This window comes from Thalassophryne amazonica, chromosome 10 (assembly GCF_902500255.1).
Source record: "Thalassophryne amazonica chromosome 10, fThaAma1.1, whole genome shotgun sequence".
Classification (NCBI taxonomy): Eukaryota; Metazoa; Chordata; class Actinopteri; order Batrachoidiformes; family Batrachoididae; genus Thalassophryne; species Thalassophryne amazonica.
In genome coordinates, this window is record NC_047112.1 from 77,462,609 (window position 1) to 77,480,222 (window position 17,614).

At 43.0% G+C, this 17,614-nt stretch overlaps 1 protein-coding gene across 1 annotated transcript in view; it reads left to right on the forward strand.

Moving 5' to 3' along the window:
* Positions 1–401: 401 nt before the first annotated feature.
* Positions 402–17,614, forward strand: part of tbl1xr1a (tbl1x receptor 1a) — a 152,506-nt gene continuing 135,293 nt past the window's right edge. Inside the window, exon 1 of the mRNA XM_034180341.1 lies at positions 402–800. The gene's annotated coding sequence lies outside the window, so the exon portion shown is untranslated. The remainder of the gene's footprint in view (positions 801–17,614) is intronic.

Consider the following 17,614-nt stretch of genomic DNA (forward strand, 5'->3'; position numbering starts at 1 on the left):
TGTTCCGATTCAAACGACTTCATGGCACCCAAAACGTCATTTAAAGATGAAAAATGAGCACCAACACTCAATGCCAAAGACTCCGCCATGTTGATACCCTCTACGACGTAATTTGAACTAGCCAATCAGCGAGGAGATCCGGTCAAATATCGCTAGGTGCGTTTGCCGTATCCCGCAAAATATACACTTCGGTAATTATTAGTCTCGATTATTTCAAGAACACAAATGTCTAAATCGTGTGTGTGCATGATGAGTTGCAATTTTAAGAGGCGCACAAGTTTTTTTTTTTTTTTTTGATGGCCTGACTACACGCCATCAAAAAAAAAAAAAAAAAAAAAAGAAAACAAAGTATGTCGTGCAGAGCTTCTTCCCCTCCACCACCATCCCTCTCCACACTGCGACAGCCGTTTTGATGTTTATGTGACCGAGTGTGCTTCCTGCAGCGAGCAGCTCGGGCCTCCTGCTCATTTTCGCCTGGCCCGTCAGCTGCTCGCTGTTTCAGTCTGAAGCCGTTGGCTGCTACTGAACCGTTTGGCTCTTTTCTCTACTAGCGACCAACCTCTAATCTACACCCAACTGTCAATCCAGCTCATTTTTAAGGGGATTTATCATCATATATGCCCGTGTATCCAAAACACATCGCTCATTGGGGATTCCCAGCGCCGCCTGGCCGGCTCTCGAGGCCGTTATAACGCTTTTTTCGAGGTTTATTAGCGCCAGAAAACAACGGTGGAGGAGGAGATTCCATATTAGGAGCACAGAGGAGAAGGCACCCCCTTGTGTGATTTTTGGAGCTTTTGGTGAGTGTTTTTCGACTTTCTACGCTGTTATTGCCGTTATAAATGGTGGCTCGTCGTAGAGCGAGCTCGCTTTGGTGTGAATGCGTGGTTTGGAGCGGTTCATTGGGCTGTTTAGAGTGTTTATTTTGGTGTTTTCTGTGAAGGTGGGGGATGGGCAGCTCAGCGCGTGAGTAGGCGCGCGCATTGTGTGTGTGTTTGTGGGACAGCTCGTGCGCGTGTGTGAGCGCGCCCTTCTTTCCTGCAACTACTGTGCTAAATGAAAACTATTTGATTTTTTTAAATCTCAGGCGTGTAATTATTACACGTGGTTATTTGAATTAGAGTTGACGAAAAATTCAGTTTTGTAGTGGGCAACTCTTTTAAATTAACTTTATGCCTCTTTTGATTCATACTCAAAATGAGTGTTGATTAGCAGAAAATCATTAACCTGGTTTGATTTTCAGTCATCACTTTTTAAATAATTTATTTTTCCAGCTTTTTATACTCTAGTCTGGTCATTTTCTCAACAAATCAGACAGCCATAGGTTTTTGAATTGCTTACTGACACTTTGAACAATTTAAAAATGTCACCTTGGGCTCTACAAAGTGTTATTGCCAATGTTTTGTTACTTAATGACAATTTATAGAGTAAATCAGTCGTCAGTAACATCAACAGGATCACTGCCGGCTACAGTAAAGAAATTAGCAGATGTGCACAAAATAAATACAGAGATATAGTTGTTTGTAACACCAACAACTAAAACACGTTACTCTAAAATGAATGCTGTGACCTTATTGTGGACACTGACAGCATTGTGTCCACACTTAATTTTATAAAATATTAGTTGTTTTCCCATTGCAGGCCTACAATTACTGAGATATTGTTAGTAAAATCAGCAACAAAAACAGATATTCTAACTTTAAGGCTGTGACCTTATTGTGGACACTGACAGCATTGTGTCCACACTTAATTTTATAAACTATTAGTTGTTTTCCCATTGCAGGCCTACAATTACTGAGATATTATTAGTAAAATCAGCAACAAAAACAGATATTCTAACTTTAAGGCTGTGACCTTATTGTGGACACTGACAGCATTGTGTCCACACTTAATTTTATAAAATATTAGTTGTTTTCCCATTGCAGGCCTACAATTACTGAGATATTGTTAGTAAAATCAGCAACAAAAACAGATATTCTAACTTTAAGGCTGTGACCTTATTGTGGACACTGACAGCATTGTGTCCACACTTAATTTTATAAAATATTAGTTGTTTTCCCATTGCAGGCCTACAATTACTGAGATATTGTTAGTAAAATCAGCAACAAAAACAGATATTCTAACTTTAAGGCTGTGACCTTATTGTGGACACTGACAGCATTGTGTCCACACTTAATTTTATAAACTATTAGTTGTTTTCCCATTGCAGGCCTACAATTACTGAGATATTATTAGTAAAATCAGCAACAAAAACAGATATTCTAACTTTAAGGCTGTGACCTTATTGTGGACACTGACAGCATTGTGTCCACACTTAATTTTATAAAATATTAGTTGTTTTCCCATTGCAGGCCTACAATTACTGAGATATTATTAGTAAAATCAACAACAAAAACAGATATTCTAACTTTAAGGCTGTGACCTTATTGTGGACACTGACAGCATTGTGTCCACACTTAATTTTATAAACTATTAGTTGTTTTCCCATTGCAGGCCTACAATTACTGAGATATTATTAGTAAAATCAACAACAAAAACAGATATTCTTATTTTAAGGCTGAGACCTTATTGTGGACACTGATAGCATTTTGTTCTACACTTAATTTTATAAACTATTAGTTGTTTTCCCATTGCAGGCCTACAATTTCTGAGATATTGTTAGTAAACGGTAATTGCACAATCAGGTGTACCACTAGTGTTTCACTTTTGGCGAAAAATGAAATTCAGTATAATGCTTAATAGTTTGTTTCACAATGATAACAACATCCCAAGGGATCTTCATGCAGAATTTCATGAGCAAATACCATTTAGATTTTTTTCGGTGACAGTGCTTGATCCTTGTGAACAAAAACGGGTACTACGGAGACTACATTAGGTTTGTGAAGAACTCTTTTATTCCAAAAAGTTACACACCAAAGCATTGGAAATGGTGTTATTTCTGTGTCCTATAATGTGAGTCAAAAGACTGGACCAAAATTTCTGCTGTAAAACCTCCATCATAGTTTTACAAGTGATTCCAGTATAGAGCTACTACTACAGAGAGTACAAGGCTCTACAGAGACTACATTTGGCACAAATTGTCATTCTTGAGGTACTAAAAATAAATATATCACTTCCAATTTCTTGATCATGGTTGAGACAAAGATACTCTAGTGAAATATATTGGTATCATTCCTGCACCTAGTGTTGCCTCTCTGTGAGTATGCTACTACAGAGACTACAATACAAACCTATTATATGTTGAGAATGTAAAATACAGCCCTCATTCAAAATTGTACAGCCAAAATTGTCTCAATATTTGTAAATGCACACAGGGTGATCTACATATAATCATTGATTTACAAATGTGTTCAGATATCCACAAATGCAAATTTCATATTTGTAACTTGTAAATTGGTCTTTGCAAATAATGTTGTATTTGCAAATATAAAACTTAATTTGTAAAAAAAAAAAAAAAAAAAAATACATTTGGAAAACTGGAAATTGTATTTGTGAATTGAGTTTCAGCATTTGTGGATCACCAATTACATGCATTCATCGCTTTCCTCTGTGACGTAATTTTGAGACATTCTTTTCGTGAAATCCACAGATCCACAAACAATTCAATCAATCAATTTTTTTATTTTGAACTTAGTTGTCAATTCCAGTATCATGGCATTTCACAATATAAGCAAATCAAATGAACAATGCTTCTTTGTACTCTCTGTACCTCTACACTCATGAAACAATAAACAAAATCAAAATGCCTACTGATTCACAAATACACACTCACGCACACTGGATATCCACTAGATGGCAGTGTGGTTCCATTCATTACACAGCAGTCTATTTAGATCTCTCAGAGCCTTTTGACTCATTTTGAATTCTGATATGAGCTGGACGGATATGGACTACATTAGATGATGGCGACTGCTCTTCTTGTCCGTCCAGCTCATATCAGAAGTCAAAATGAGTTTACGTCACAGAGGAAAGCGTGTCATGACAGGACCAAGCGCTCCCTGCGTTGCTGCCTGCACTGTTGTGATCGGTCGTTTTGATCGGCGCATTTTGCCTATCACTGATCAAACTGATCAAGGCGTGATCGGCCGATAATGATCGGTGCCTGATCGATCGGTGCATCTCTACTAATTTTGAGACTTTTTGTGCCAGGAGATGCTGAAAACGTATCATTAGATAAAAATTAATTTGGTTTCTGGGATCCCATGGGCCAGAGACCCCGGCTCCTGGGGGCCTGTGCTCCCCAGACCCCCTGCAAATTTTCCTCGGATTTCACAGTTTTCATTTCACAGCCCTGCATTACAAATTGCTTTTTTCAATGGTTCCAAATGTGTTCTCCACCTCATTAAGCGCCTGCGCAAGAGAGAGAAAAGCAGCAGCTGGAACAGCCCTCTGTGATTCCGGAAGCGATTACAGGCATTTTCAACAGCCAACTTGGCGAGAAAATTATTAATCCACTATGAAATAATTATTTTATATATACAGCGTCCAGCGCACAACGCGGGGCATCCAGTGGAACAAAGCATGGCATCCAGCTGGGAACACAGCGGGTGGGATTGTCACGATGAAGTGCGTGCAAGTGTCAGGGCATCTTTACTGAGATATTGTTAGTAAATTCAAAAACAAAAACAGATATTCTATGGCTGTGAGCTTATTGTGGACACTGACAGAATTTTATTCCACACTTAATTTTATAAACTACTAGTTGTTTTCCCATTGCAGGCCTACAATTACTGAGATATTGTGAGTAAAATAAACAACAAAAACAGATATTCTAACTTTAAGCCTGTGACCTTATTGTGGACACTGATAGCATTTTGTTCCACACTTAATTTTATAAACTATTTGTTGTTCCCCATTGCAGGCCTACAATTACTGATATATTGTTAGTAAAATCAACAACAACAAAAACAGCTCTTCTAACATTAAGGCTGGAACCGTATTGCAGACATATTTACATTTCTACTCTATTAGTTGCTTGTTTTGCCATTACAGGCAGACATTTTAAGATAATAATCGGTAAACTTAGCCTTGATTGCCTGTTGCCTTACTTTACATATATGTGATTTCTAAGGGCATTGTGTTTTAGTGTGGGTGTTGTTGTTGCAGCTGTTTTAATGACCTGCATTTCACATATAATTTTTGTGTAACAGTCTCATTGAAAGCTTGTTCGAATGCCATGCAGCTGGATGCTCCAAAGCCATTGGCGATGTGGGGGAAGGGTGAACACATAGACACACAAACCTACGCAGACACGCACACCCAGCAGGGCCACTTGCCAACCTTGTGAAGCTCATCTCAATGACACAATGTACCAGTTTCCAGATAAGCCTTCAGCATTTACTAGGAAGGAAAAGACCAGTAATATTACCTCTGTTTGGGCATAGCTAAGATTCACAGGCTCCTTAGGTTGTAGTATTTTTCTTTGACAATAATTGCCGGTACTGTATATCATCAATAAAAGTAGGAATTCATCTATGTGTAATATCAGCCCCTTCTGCATGGTGTTTTGTAAACAAGGTGCAGGTTTAAAACGTCACTTTGCAGTCTTCTGGGATTAACTTTTACGCCGACAAGGGATGTACCAAGCCAATCTGGAGGACGGCAATTAGGTTCTTCTAAGATTCCCATTTTTTCCAAACAGCTTTCTTGTATCTGGCACTCAGTAGTGTGCAGCTGCCTCTCTCACAGCCAATAGTGATGAATTTTTGTCACCACTGTTTGCCACACACCACCAGCATGTGAAATCAACATCAGAAATACTTTTTTTGGGGGGGTGGGGGTGGGTTGTCATATTTGTGCACAATGGAATTACATAAATTAGATCTGGAGCCATAATAATGACATTTAGCAGGGCAGATGTAGAGCCAGAAGATAAACTGCCCTAAATGGATGTCACCCGCCATCTATCAGTAGCATATTTTTAACCTCTAACTAAAAACACCAGATTTTTGATGGTACGATTATTGTCTAAGAAATAATCACGAATATACGAATATTATGCTGTAATTAACTTTACAGAAAAAGTACCAGAAATCACAGTAACAATGCACGGTAGTACCAGAAATCACAGTAACAATGCACGGTTTCCTGTTTGTTATTTATTGAATGTAACAAGAAATAAGATTTTGTTACCAAAAAAAAAAAAAAGACAACGCAGGGCTTTTGTTTCAGGTATACAAAGGTAGTTTCTGACCACTTTTGAGAGCATTGCCATTTGTCACATGTGCTCTCCACCAAGCCAGTGGGTTGCCATCAGTACTGACTACAGGAAGGGACATGTACAGTTTTACTCCACATTCTATTTTTTCCTTGACTTATTGTTCTGCACTTCCTGAAGGTGCTGACCTGTTCTTCTTTGCAGTGGTGATTTGTTGTAGCAACCCAGACAGGCTCTTCTCTTTCCTTTTGGTAGTGGTGGTGGTGGCAGCACTCTGTGTGGTTGCTTCAGGCGGCTGTTCTGCCATTGTAAGTGCCATTGCCTCTTCAATTCATGCCTTGACTAAAAAGTAAGTCCCTTTGGCTGCTTCCTTTTTTCCACTCGGGGTCACCACAGCAGACCCAAGGTGGATCTGCATGTTGGTTTTTACACCGGATCCCCTTCCTGACGCAACTCCACATTACATGGAGAAATGTGGCAGGGGTGGGGTTTGAAGCGGGAACCTTCCTCACTGAAACCGAGCGCACTAACCACTTGGCCACCACCCCTGCCTAAAGCTGGGCAGACACTGTACGATATTTTCAATCGTTGTACTCGGCTGTAGCTCAAACTGTACGACAAAACCACAAGGTGTAAAAGTTCAGAGCACACGATTTATGTTCTCATACTATACGACCCGATGCGATCTGACTGCTCACATTGTACGTTCAGAAACTACATGTCGGACTCGTGTTTCCGGAAGCAAAATGTAAACAGAAGCTTTTTTGCTTTCTTTTTTCTTTTTTCTCAGACTTTATTTACATTTCTTATTTAAAAAAAAACTCTCGATGGGAGACATCAAATTTTTAACAAACAAACAAACAAAAAAGCAACAGCAATACAAGACTTTACATGAGTTGAAGGGGGAAAAAAGAAACAGAAGCTGCTCTCCCAACGAGATGATCACTGTTTATGCTCTCTCCGGTGTTTGCATATCAGCTCGTTGACGCTTGTAGCGCTGCTTCAACAACACGATACGCTCACGAGGGCCGACCAGAATATCAAACAGATTTGATTTACATCTGACCATCGATTGCCGTTCGGGAGGTGGTCGTGAGAGGTTAAACGCAGCTTGTTACTCCATGTATACTACACAATGCAGGAGGCACGATTAAGCTGAAACTCGGCACGATCCCAAAAAAATTCTCGCACGAGTGAAAAATCGTCTGAAAAAGGGCCAAAACTCACAGTGTGTAAGCCCAGCTTAATGCATGCCTTGACTGTATCATCCAAATTCTCAGCAGAGTTTCCCTTGAACCCAAGATTCACAAAGCTGGATATGTTCAGCACATTTTTCGTCTCCTTTGTCCTTGTTATTAGGCATAAGATACCAGCTGCTTGTATCTTCTGCTAGCACCCTCCACAGATGGCCTGCTGGTGCTCCAAGAACCTGGATATCGTTTCATATGTGGGTCCCCATCTGGTAACCACATCATGGATCAGTGAATGTTCAGGGATTTTCAATTCTGCTTGCTTCTTTTTAAGTCTGTGTTTCTGTTTCCAGCTTCTGGAAAACCCTTCCCTCACACGTCGGCATGCCTTGATAGCAGAATCCACCCTTGCATTCTTGAGAGCTTTGGAAATGGACACATTCAAATTGTGACCAAAACATGAAAACTAAACACAGTGAAATGATTTGAAGGCCTTCTTCATGTTGCTGGCACTGTCTGTTTTAACTCCAGGCAGACTCTCTTTTGTTACCTTCCAGTCCAGGAGTATATTTTCAGTCATTTCTGTGATGTTTTCTGCTGTTGTGGTCTTCTGGAAAAAGTAGTTTGAAGACAGTGAGACCTCAGGTTCCAAGCTGTAGAGATGTAGTGGACTGTAGAGCTCATATAGGGTTCTCCTATACCACCAGAGCTGGTCCACAGCACCAAACCACACACCCTCTGTCAGCTGTTCCTCGACACTCTGTTGTACCTCCTTGTACATGGCTGGAACTTTGTTTCTGGAAAGTAGCATCTTGTAAGAAGTTTATATTGTGATGTTGATTTTTTTTTTTCATAAAAAAAAAAAATCCAGGTTTTTCCACAACCTGATATGGCATCATATCTTTGGAGATGAAATAAGCCACCGCTTCATTCAACTCCTGGGTTTGTTTTGAAGTGGGCGTAAAAGTCACAGACCTTGAAAAGGATTTTGGAACAGTTAACAGCCCATACCAAGATTATCTTTGTTTGGACTTGCAAATAATGGCTGTAATTTTCAGTATTTAATCACTCTTTCAATTATATTTGTGTTGGCCTAGCTAACTAGGCTATTGTTGAGCATCATTATTAATATTACACCAGAATTATCTTTACTGATTTCAAACTGAAGTGTAATTATCAATTAATACCTATTTCTTAATTATTTTTTTCCTAATCTCGTTTTAACGTCATCATGTCTATTTTGTGTGCAATGGTGCATACACACAAATAGACATGATGATTTACATGATGAAATAGATCTACGGGGCTTGTGGAGAGAAATTAGACGACCTCACTGTGTTATTAACAGTGATCAGATTTTTTTCAGTGCTAGAGGTCTATATTCAAGTTCCATGTTACATTAATATTATCCTACAACTGGCATATACGGGACGAAGTAGTGGAAGTCCACTGAAAGAAAGGGAGGCTACGGCTACACCGGGTAAATTACAAGCCTACGGCGTTTAGCCCAGCCTAACGTTATCTCCCAGAGAAGCTAGCCTATGTCACACAGCCAAACATGTACTGCACTGAAAGCTCAACTCTCACTGTTAAGTTACACCATTGAGAGTGACACATTTATATTAACATTCCCTAACAACTCAAAATGGCATTAAGTAACATGTTATTAACATAATGTATATCTGTTATTGTACATTACCTTCATTTGAGTGTATACAGTCGGGTGGTTGTTCCTCAGGTGATTTATCATGTTTGTAGTGTTACCCACCTTCACAGCAACTTTTTTCTGAGAGCTTTTGGAAATTTTATCCCTGCCATCTTCAGTTACACCACTGTCATTAACCAAAAAAATTGCCGCACTGCCGATTTAACTCACTTTTACAGAGGAAATAAATCGTCTTTGTGCCGTTGCCTCTGCCATCGTCACAGCAATCCTCCTGACTGTGTCGGCAACAGTGCCGCACAGCATAGCCGCAAACAATGGCTGCTTTGTGTTGTTGCCTCCAGTGGCTGCACGCATAGATACGAGGTCTGTCCATAAAGTATAGGTCCTTTTTATTTTTTTCAAAAACTATATGGATTTCATTCATATGTTTTTACATCAGACATGCTTGAACCCTCGTGTGCATGTGTGAGTTTTTCCACGCTTGTCGGTGACGTCATTCGCCTGTGTGCACTCCTTGTGGGAGGAGTCGTCCAGCCCCTCGTCGGAATTCCTTTCTCTGAGAAGTTGCTGAGAGACTGGCGCTTTGTTTGACCAAAATTTTTTCTAAACCTGTTAGACACATCGAAGTGGACACGGTTCGAAAAATTAAGCTGGTTTTCAGTGAAAATTTTAACGGCTGATGAGAGATTTTGAGGTGATACTATCGCTTTAAGGACTTCCCACGGAGCGAGACGTCGTGCAGCGCTCTCAGGCGCCATCATCAGCCTGTTTCAAGCTGAAAACCTCCACATTTCAGGCTCTATTGATCCAGGACGTCGTGAGAGAACAGAGAAGTTTCAGAAGAAGTCGGTTTCAGCATTTTATCCGGATATTCCACTGTTAAAGGAGATTTTTTTAATGAAAGACGTGCGGACGGGTCCGCGCGTCGGGACGCAGCCGGCGCGGTGCAGCGGCACAGGAAAAACGCCTCCGTGTTGATAACCATTTGTAAAATCCAGGCGGCTTTTGATGGCTTTCAGTGGAGTGAGTATATGAGAAATTGTTTAACAGCTGGACATGTTCCAACTTGTCCTTAAGGCTTCCAACAGAGGTGTTTTTCCTGTGGCGGAGCGTCGCGGCGGCTGCGAGCCGACGCTGCAATCCGCCCGCACGTCTTTCATTAAAAAATCTCCTTTAACAGTGGAATATCCGGATAAAATGCTGAAACCGACTTCTTCTGGAACTTCTCTGTTCTCTCACGACGTCCTGGATCAATAGAGCCTGAAATGTGGAGGTTTTCAGCTTGAAACAGGCTGACGATGGCGCCTGAGAGCGCTGCGCGACGTCTCGCACCATGGGAAGTCCTTAAAGCGACAGTATCACCTCAAAATCTCTCATCAGACGTTAAAATTTTCACTGAAAACCAGCTTAATTTTTTGAACCGTGTCCACTTCGATGTGTCTCACAGGTTTAGAAAAAATTTTGATCAAACAAAGCGCCAGTCTCTCAGCAACTTCTCAGACAAAGGAATTCCGACGAGGGGCTGGACGACTCCTCCCACAAGGAGCGCTCACAGGCGAATGACATCACCGACAGGCGTGGAAAAACTCACGCATGCGCACGAGGGTTCAAGCATGTCTGACGTAAAAACATATGAATGAAATCCATATAGTTTTTGAAAAAAATAAAAAGGACCTATACTTTATGGAAAGACCTTGTATGTAGTAACCTAGACACAGCATTGTCCGTTCTGGAGCCCAATGCGGTATCTAGGTTGCTATATATCTATGGCCACACTTTATTTTTGTTCCATGCGAGTTGTGCTGCTTGGTCTAAAGTTCCGGCTACTGGCATAATACAGTTTCTTAAGAATGTCCTCATGACTATGTTGAGGAGCTCTTACGATTACTTAATCATAACTAGGGATGGGTATTGATAAGATTTTAGTAATATCAATGCTATTATCGAGTCCGCTTATCGATCCGATTCCTTATCGATTCCCTTATCCAGGGTTCTAGCTAACGCAAACTTGCGTTACGGCCCATTATGCTATAATTTTGGACCGTTATACTTATTTTGGACCGTTACACTTATTTTCAATACAGCGTCTGTAATCAACTGTTTCTGCAGCACAACTCCAGTTTGATTCGATTAAATGGCTTGTGACTCTTTGATTCGCTGCTCTTCAGAAGCGGTAAGTTCGCTTCTTAACCCCTCTGAAAGCCATTAAAATATCATGAGTCACTTTTGTGTGGATTAAAGTCACTAACTGGGACTCTTGTCTTGTTGCAGTCGAGAAAGGAGAATCGTCCTCCGTTCCGTTTGTCACAGCTTCAAATGCTGCGCGGCTCTCTGTTGAGACAGAGTCCGCTCGGAATTAATAACTTCAAAACAAATTGCCGCTTTAAATAAAATGACACCTCTTACAAACGTTGCAATACAGACAATAAACTACAATCGACTAAAATGTTTTTTCCTCCCAAAATGAGACGCCCTGCATTCTTTATAAACCTGACTTGTACAGCTGCAAGAGCTCAGCTCATATATATGGAAAGACATGCATGCCATTAATAATGTCTGAAAGGAAATGCTTTTGACAAAAACTAAGAGATTTTATTTCTGTTTATGTCCAGAGTTTAATGATCCAGTAACCAATTTCATATTTATTTACTTTAAGACTCAATAAAATGTTCAATTTCAACTTAATCAGCTTATAAAGCACCAAATTACAACAAAAGCCGTCTCAAGGTGCCTCACACAGAACAGTTCAACATAAAAAATTAAAATAAATAAATAAAAAATAAAAAATTCAAATACCTAATTAAAAACAGAAGTAAAAGAATAAATCATAACAAAATAAAAACTACTCATAAGAAAGAGAATAAAAATAGGTTTTAAGTCTTGACTTAAAAATGTCCATGGACTCCGACTGCCTCACTGAGGGCCATGCACTGGCTAAGCCAGAATGAGATTGCCCACTCAACAAACGTCCCCAGCCTTCTGGACATGATGAGGGGACTTGGGCTGTCGTACCTGGCTTTTCCCCTTTGGGTACCCCTAGAATGGCCAATTTTTAGCTTGAATTTTCAAAAGCTTCCCCCCTTCCGCACCCCCCCCCCCCCCCCCCCCCGGTCGCTTCGCTCCCTCGACATTACCACTATGATAGAATTTTATCCTAGCTAGAACCCTGCTTATTGATACCTCTTTTCTCTTTTACATTTTCTGTGTACTAAAAGTAGGCTTTCCAGGTTTTCTATGTCAAGAACATTTTAAATTGGTCACTGGATCCTTGATCTCTGGACATTAATAAAAATAAATAAAACTTGTAGTTTTGTCAAAAGCATTTCCTTTCAGACATTTTGGCATGAATGTCTCTCCATACTTCTGAGCTGAGCTCAGCCAGCTGCTGCGCATCAGCGCAGGACGTCTCGTTTTGGGAGGAAGAAATGTTTTGATTGAATGCAGTTTGTTTGTATTACAATGTTTGGAAAGAGGTGTCATTTGATTTCGCTTTGAAGTTATTAATTCCGACTGGACTCTATCGTTCAAACTTGCGGCAGAGAGCCGCGCAACGTTTGGAGCCACGTGACCAGAATGGAGGACGATTCTTGTTTCTTTCTCGCAACAAGACAGGAGTCCCAGTTAGTGACTTTAATCTGCACAAAAGTGACTTGCGAATTGACATATTCAGGGATGAAAGTGGTGAAAAACTAAAAAGCTGAAACCCAAAATTACCCCTCAACACCACCCGCATGAAAATGTTTGAATTCTAGAAGCTGTGACTTTTCTGTGACTTATCTGTGACTATTCCAGACAATAACCTGCAGTGAGTGCAGCATTTTAGTGCGGAAAAAAACAAACTTTCCTTATTCAAATTCATTCCAGTAGTATTCTGCTCTTACTACGATGCAGCAGTTTTCTAGCTTGGCAGATAGTTCTGGAGGAAATCACTGAAGAAATGAACAAATTGAAAATATGGTTTAACCGAAACAAATTGTCATTAAACTTAGATAAAACAGGGATGAAGTGGAGGTGTAAGAGTCACTAGTTGTTCACAGGAAACACTTATTTATTTCTATATGTATTTATTTATTTTCATTGTTAGTTGGTTTTATCTTTTCTGTTGTGTTTTGTTTCATCAGGTTTTTTTTGTCTCTTTCTCTAAAATTGTATTGTAGCATTATTAGTTATTCTGAATTATTCTTACTATTATTGTTGTTGTTGGTATTATTATTAATATAAATAAAAACATACAATTTGACTCTTTTATGACAATGAATGCTGAGCCATTAATTATTATACAGAAAACAAATGCACACAAACAAGCTGAGATGCAAACAGCTTAATGCTAACTTCAACATTGAAAACGCCACAGACATGCTAACGCTTTAGCATCGGTCCTGTTTTTAAGTTATAAAATACATCTATCAACTGTTTCAGAAGACCAATACAGGCCAGTTTAACATAAAAAGAGTAAATATTACTCACAGACATATGCTCTTTAGGGTTTTAGTGGGGAAAAATTAAGATAAAGCGAAATAAAACAATGAACCAACGAACTGGTTCCTGATACCCATCCCTAATCGTAACGTTTTTAATCGATTAATCATCTCATCCGTAGTCTGGGTACTGTATGGATTAAGTTTGTACTCGCACTATGTGCAACCACAGTGAAGACCAGCTGGACCACATCCCAGACTACCTCTGCAAGTTGCACCAGACATGCCAGTGGATCAGCCCAGACCACTCATACTGGTCTAATAAACTGGACTTTGAGGGCGGAATAGGCTTGGTCAGGCATGGTCCACAGTGCATAATGTGAGTACACCCTAAGTGTGTCTGTTTATAAAGCGCAATTCTTTTCAGGTATTTAATTAATTTATTTGTCTGGTAGGGGTGGTGGCCAAATGCTTACGAGAATGTTCTCGGTTCAAAACCCACCCCTTCATGTAATATGGAGTTGAGTCATGAGGGACATACTGTGTAAAACATGTGCCCAATAAACATGCAAATTCACCTCTGATCTGCTGTGGTGACCCTGAGTGAAAACAAGAGAGCAACTGAAGGGTTCTCACTTACTTGCTAGTCAAACTGTCATAAACAACTTGTTGCATGGTGTTAAGTAACTGCTTCAGTACATGGCTGCAGCAAGTGTGTTTATTTCCGTTGATAGATCATGGGGTATAGATATCAGGGTGATGTATACTTAAAATTATGTCCCAATATTTAATTAATTATTTTTTTGATAACGACATACATGACAACATGAAAATAGTACCATTCATCACACCCACCCATAGCCAAAGTCCACTTTGATAAAGAATTTGTGTTAGGTGGAGACACGGGTTTCAACATTTCCATTGTTGAAACTCAGAATGAGGGCAGCTGCCTTTGAAGGACCAGACTTCCAAAGTGACATTCAACAGAGACCCAGAGTGGCCATCTAGAAGAAAAAAATGAAATCTTGCAGTGCTCAAAATGCTATTGTGTGCACATAACATATAATCTGTTTCCCCAGTTTGATTTGGTTTGATAAATTTGTGCATAGGAGATAAATAATGGAATCATTTTATGAACACATATGACCAAGACATTCATTTCTCTGCATGTGTTATCTCAGAAAAAACAAAATCTATACTGTGCTCAATAAATATATTTTTTCTGTGGTATTCGGGCATCCGGAAAAGATGCCTGAGCCACCTCAACTGACTCCTTTCGACGTGGAGGAGCAGCGGCTCGACTCCGAGCTCCTCCCGAGTGACCGAGCTCCTCACCCTATCTCTAAGGGAGCGCCCAGCCACCCTGCGGAGGAAACTCATCTCGGCCGCTTGTACTTGCGATCTCGTTCTTTCGGTCATGAGCCAAATCTCATGACCATAGGTGAGGATCGGAACGTAGATCGATCGGTAAATCGAGAGCTTTGCCCCCTACTCAGCTCTCTCTTCACCACAACGGTCCGATACAGCGATCGCATCACTGCAGATGCTGCACCGATCCGTCTATCGATCTCACGCTCCATCCGTCCCTCACTTGTGAACAAGACCCCGAGATACTTAAACTCCTCCACTTGAGGCAAGGACACTCCATCGACCTTAAGAGGGCAAAGCACCTTTTTCCGGTCGAGAACCATGGCCTCGGATTTGGAGGTGCTGATTTTCATCCCAGACGCCTCACACTCGGCTGCAGACCGCCCCAGTGCATGCTGAAGGTCCTGATTTGACGAAGCCAACAGAACCACATCGTCCTCAAACAGCAGAGACGAGATTCTGTGGTTCCCAAACCAGACCCCCTCTACACCCTGGCTGTGCCTAGAAATTCTGTCCATAAAAATAATGAACAGAATCGGTGACAAAGGGCAGCCCTGGTGGAAGCCAACGTGCACTGGAAACAGGTTTGACTTACTACCGGCAATGCGAACCAAGCTCCTGCTGCGGTCGTACAGGGACCGGATAGGCCTTAGCAAAGGACCCCGGACCCCGTACTCCCAGAGCACTCCCCACAGGGTGCGCCGAGGGACACGGTCGAATGCCTTCTCCAGATCCACAAAACACATGTGGACTGGTTGGGCAAACTCCCATGAACCCTCGAGCACCCGATGGAGCGTGTAGAGCTGGTCCAGTGTGCCGCAACCAGGACGAAAACCACACTGCTCCTCCTGAATCCGAGGTTCAACCATCGGTCGAATTCTCCTCTCCAGTACTCTGGAATAGACCTTACTGGGGAGGCTGAGGAGTGTGATCCCCCTATAGTTGGAACACACCCTCCGGTCCCCCTTCTTAAACAGAGGGACTACCACCTCAGTCTGCCAATCCAGAGGCACTGTCCCCGATCGCCACGCGATGTTGCAGAGGCGTGTCAGCCAAGACAGCCCCACAACATCCAGAGACTTAAGGTACTCAGGACGGATTTCATCCACCCCAGGAGCCTTGCCACCGAGAAGCTTTCTAACCACCTCGGTGACTTCGGCCTGGGTAATGGATGAGTCCGCCTCCGAGTCCCCAGTCTCTGCTTCCTCTTCGGAAGACGTGACGATGGGATTGAGGAGATCCTCGAAGTACTCCTTCCACCACCCGACAACATCCCCAGTGAGGGTCAACAGCTCCCCACCCGCACCATAAACAGTGCTGGTGGAGAGCTGCTTCTGCCTCCTGAGGCGTCGGACGGTTTGCCAGAATCTCTTCAAGGCCGACCGGTAGTCCTCCTCCATAGTCTGCCCGAACTCCTCCCAGACCCGAGTTTTTGCCTCTGCGACTGCACTGGCTGCGGCACGCTTGGCCTGCCGGTACCTGTCAGCTGCCTCTGGAGTCCCACCTACCAACAAAGATAAGTAGGACTCCTTCTTCAGCTTGATGGCATCCCTTACTTCCGGTGTCCACCACCGGGTTTGGGGATTGCCGCCGTGACAGGCACCAGAGACCTTGCGACCACAGGTACGAGCGGCCGCATCGACAATGGAGGTGGAGAACATGGTCCACTCGGACTCCATGTCTCCAACCTCCCCCGGGATCTGGGAGAAGCTCTCCCGAAGGTGGGAGTTGAAGACCTCGCTGACGGAGGGTTCCGCCAGTCGTTCCCAGCAGACCCTCACGATACGTTTGGGCCTGCCAGGTCTTACCGGCTTCCTACCCTCCCAGCGGATCCAACTCACCACCAGGTGGTGATCAGTCGACAGCTCTGCCCCTCTCTTCACTCGAATGTCCGAGACACGTGGCCGAAGGTTAGATGATACGACTACAAAGTCGATCATCGACCTCCGGCTCAGGGTGTCCTGGTGCCACGTGCACTTATGGACACCCTTGTGCTCGAACATGGTGTTCGTGATGGACAAACTGTGACTAGCACAGAAGTCCAACAACTGAACACCACTCGGGTTCAGATCGGGGAGGCCGTGCTTCCCGATCACCCCCCTCCAGGTCTCACTGTCGCCGCCCACGTGGGCGTCAAAATCCCCCAGGAGAACAATGGAGTCCCCAGTCGGAGCGCTATGTAGTACCCCTCCCAGGAACTCCAGGAAGGTCGGGTACTCTGCACTGCTGCTCGGCCCGTAGGCCGAGACAACGGTGAGAGACCTGTCCCCGACCCGAAGGCGTAGGGACGCGACCTTCTCGTTCACCGGAGTGAACTCCAACACTTGGCGACTGAGCTGGGGAGCAATAAGCAATGCGACCCCAGCTCTCCGCCTCTCTCCGTGGGCGACGCCAGAAAAATGAAGCGTCCAGCCCCTCTCCAGGAGTTGGGTACCAGAGCCCAAGCTGTACGTGGAGGTGAGCCCGACTATCTCTAGTCAGTATCTCTCAACCTCCCGCACAAGCTCAGGCTCCTTCCTCCCCAGCGAGGTGACATTCCACGTCCCAACAGCCAGGGGCTGTGAGCATGGACCAGGCCGCCGGGCCACCCGCCCTCAACCGCCACCCAATCCTCTCTGCACCCGACCCCCATGGCCCCCTCTGCAGATGGTGAACCCACAGGAGGACGGGCCCACGTCACTCTTTCGGGCTGAGCCCTGCCGGGCCCCATGGGCTAAGGCCCAACCACCAGGCGCTTGCGCGCGAGCCCCAACCCCAGGCCTGGCTCCAGGGTGGGACCCCGGCTCCGCCATACCGGGCGACGTCACGGTCCTTG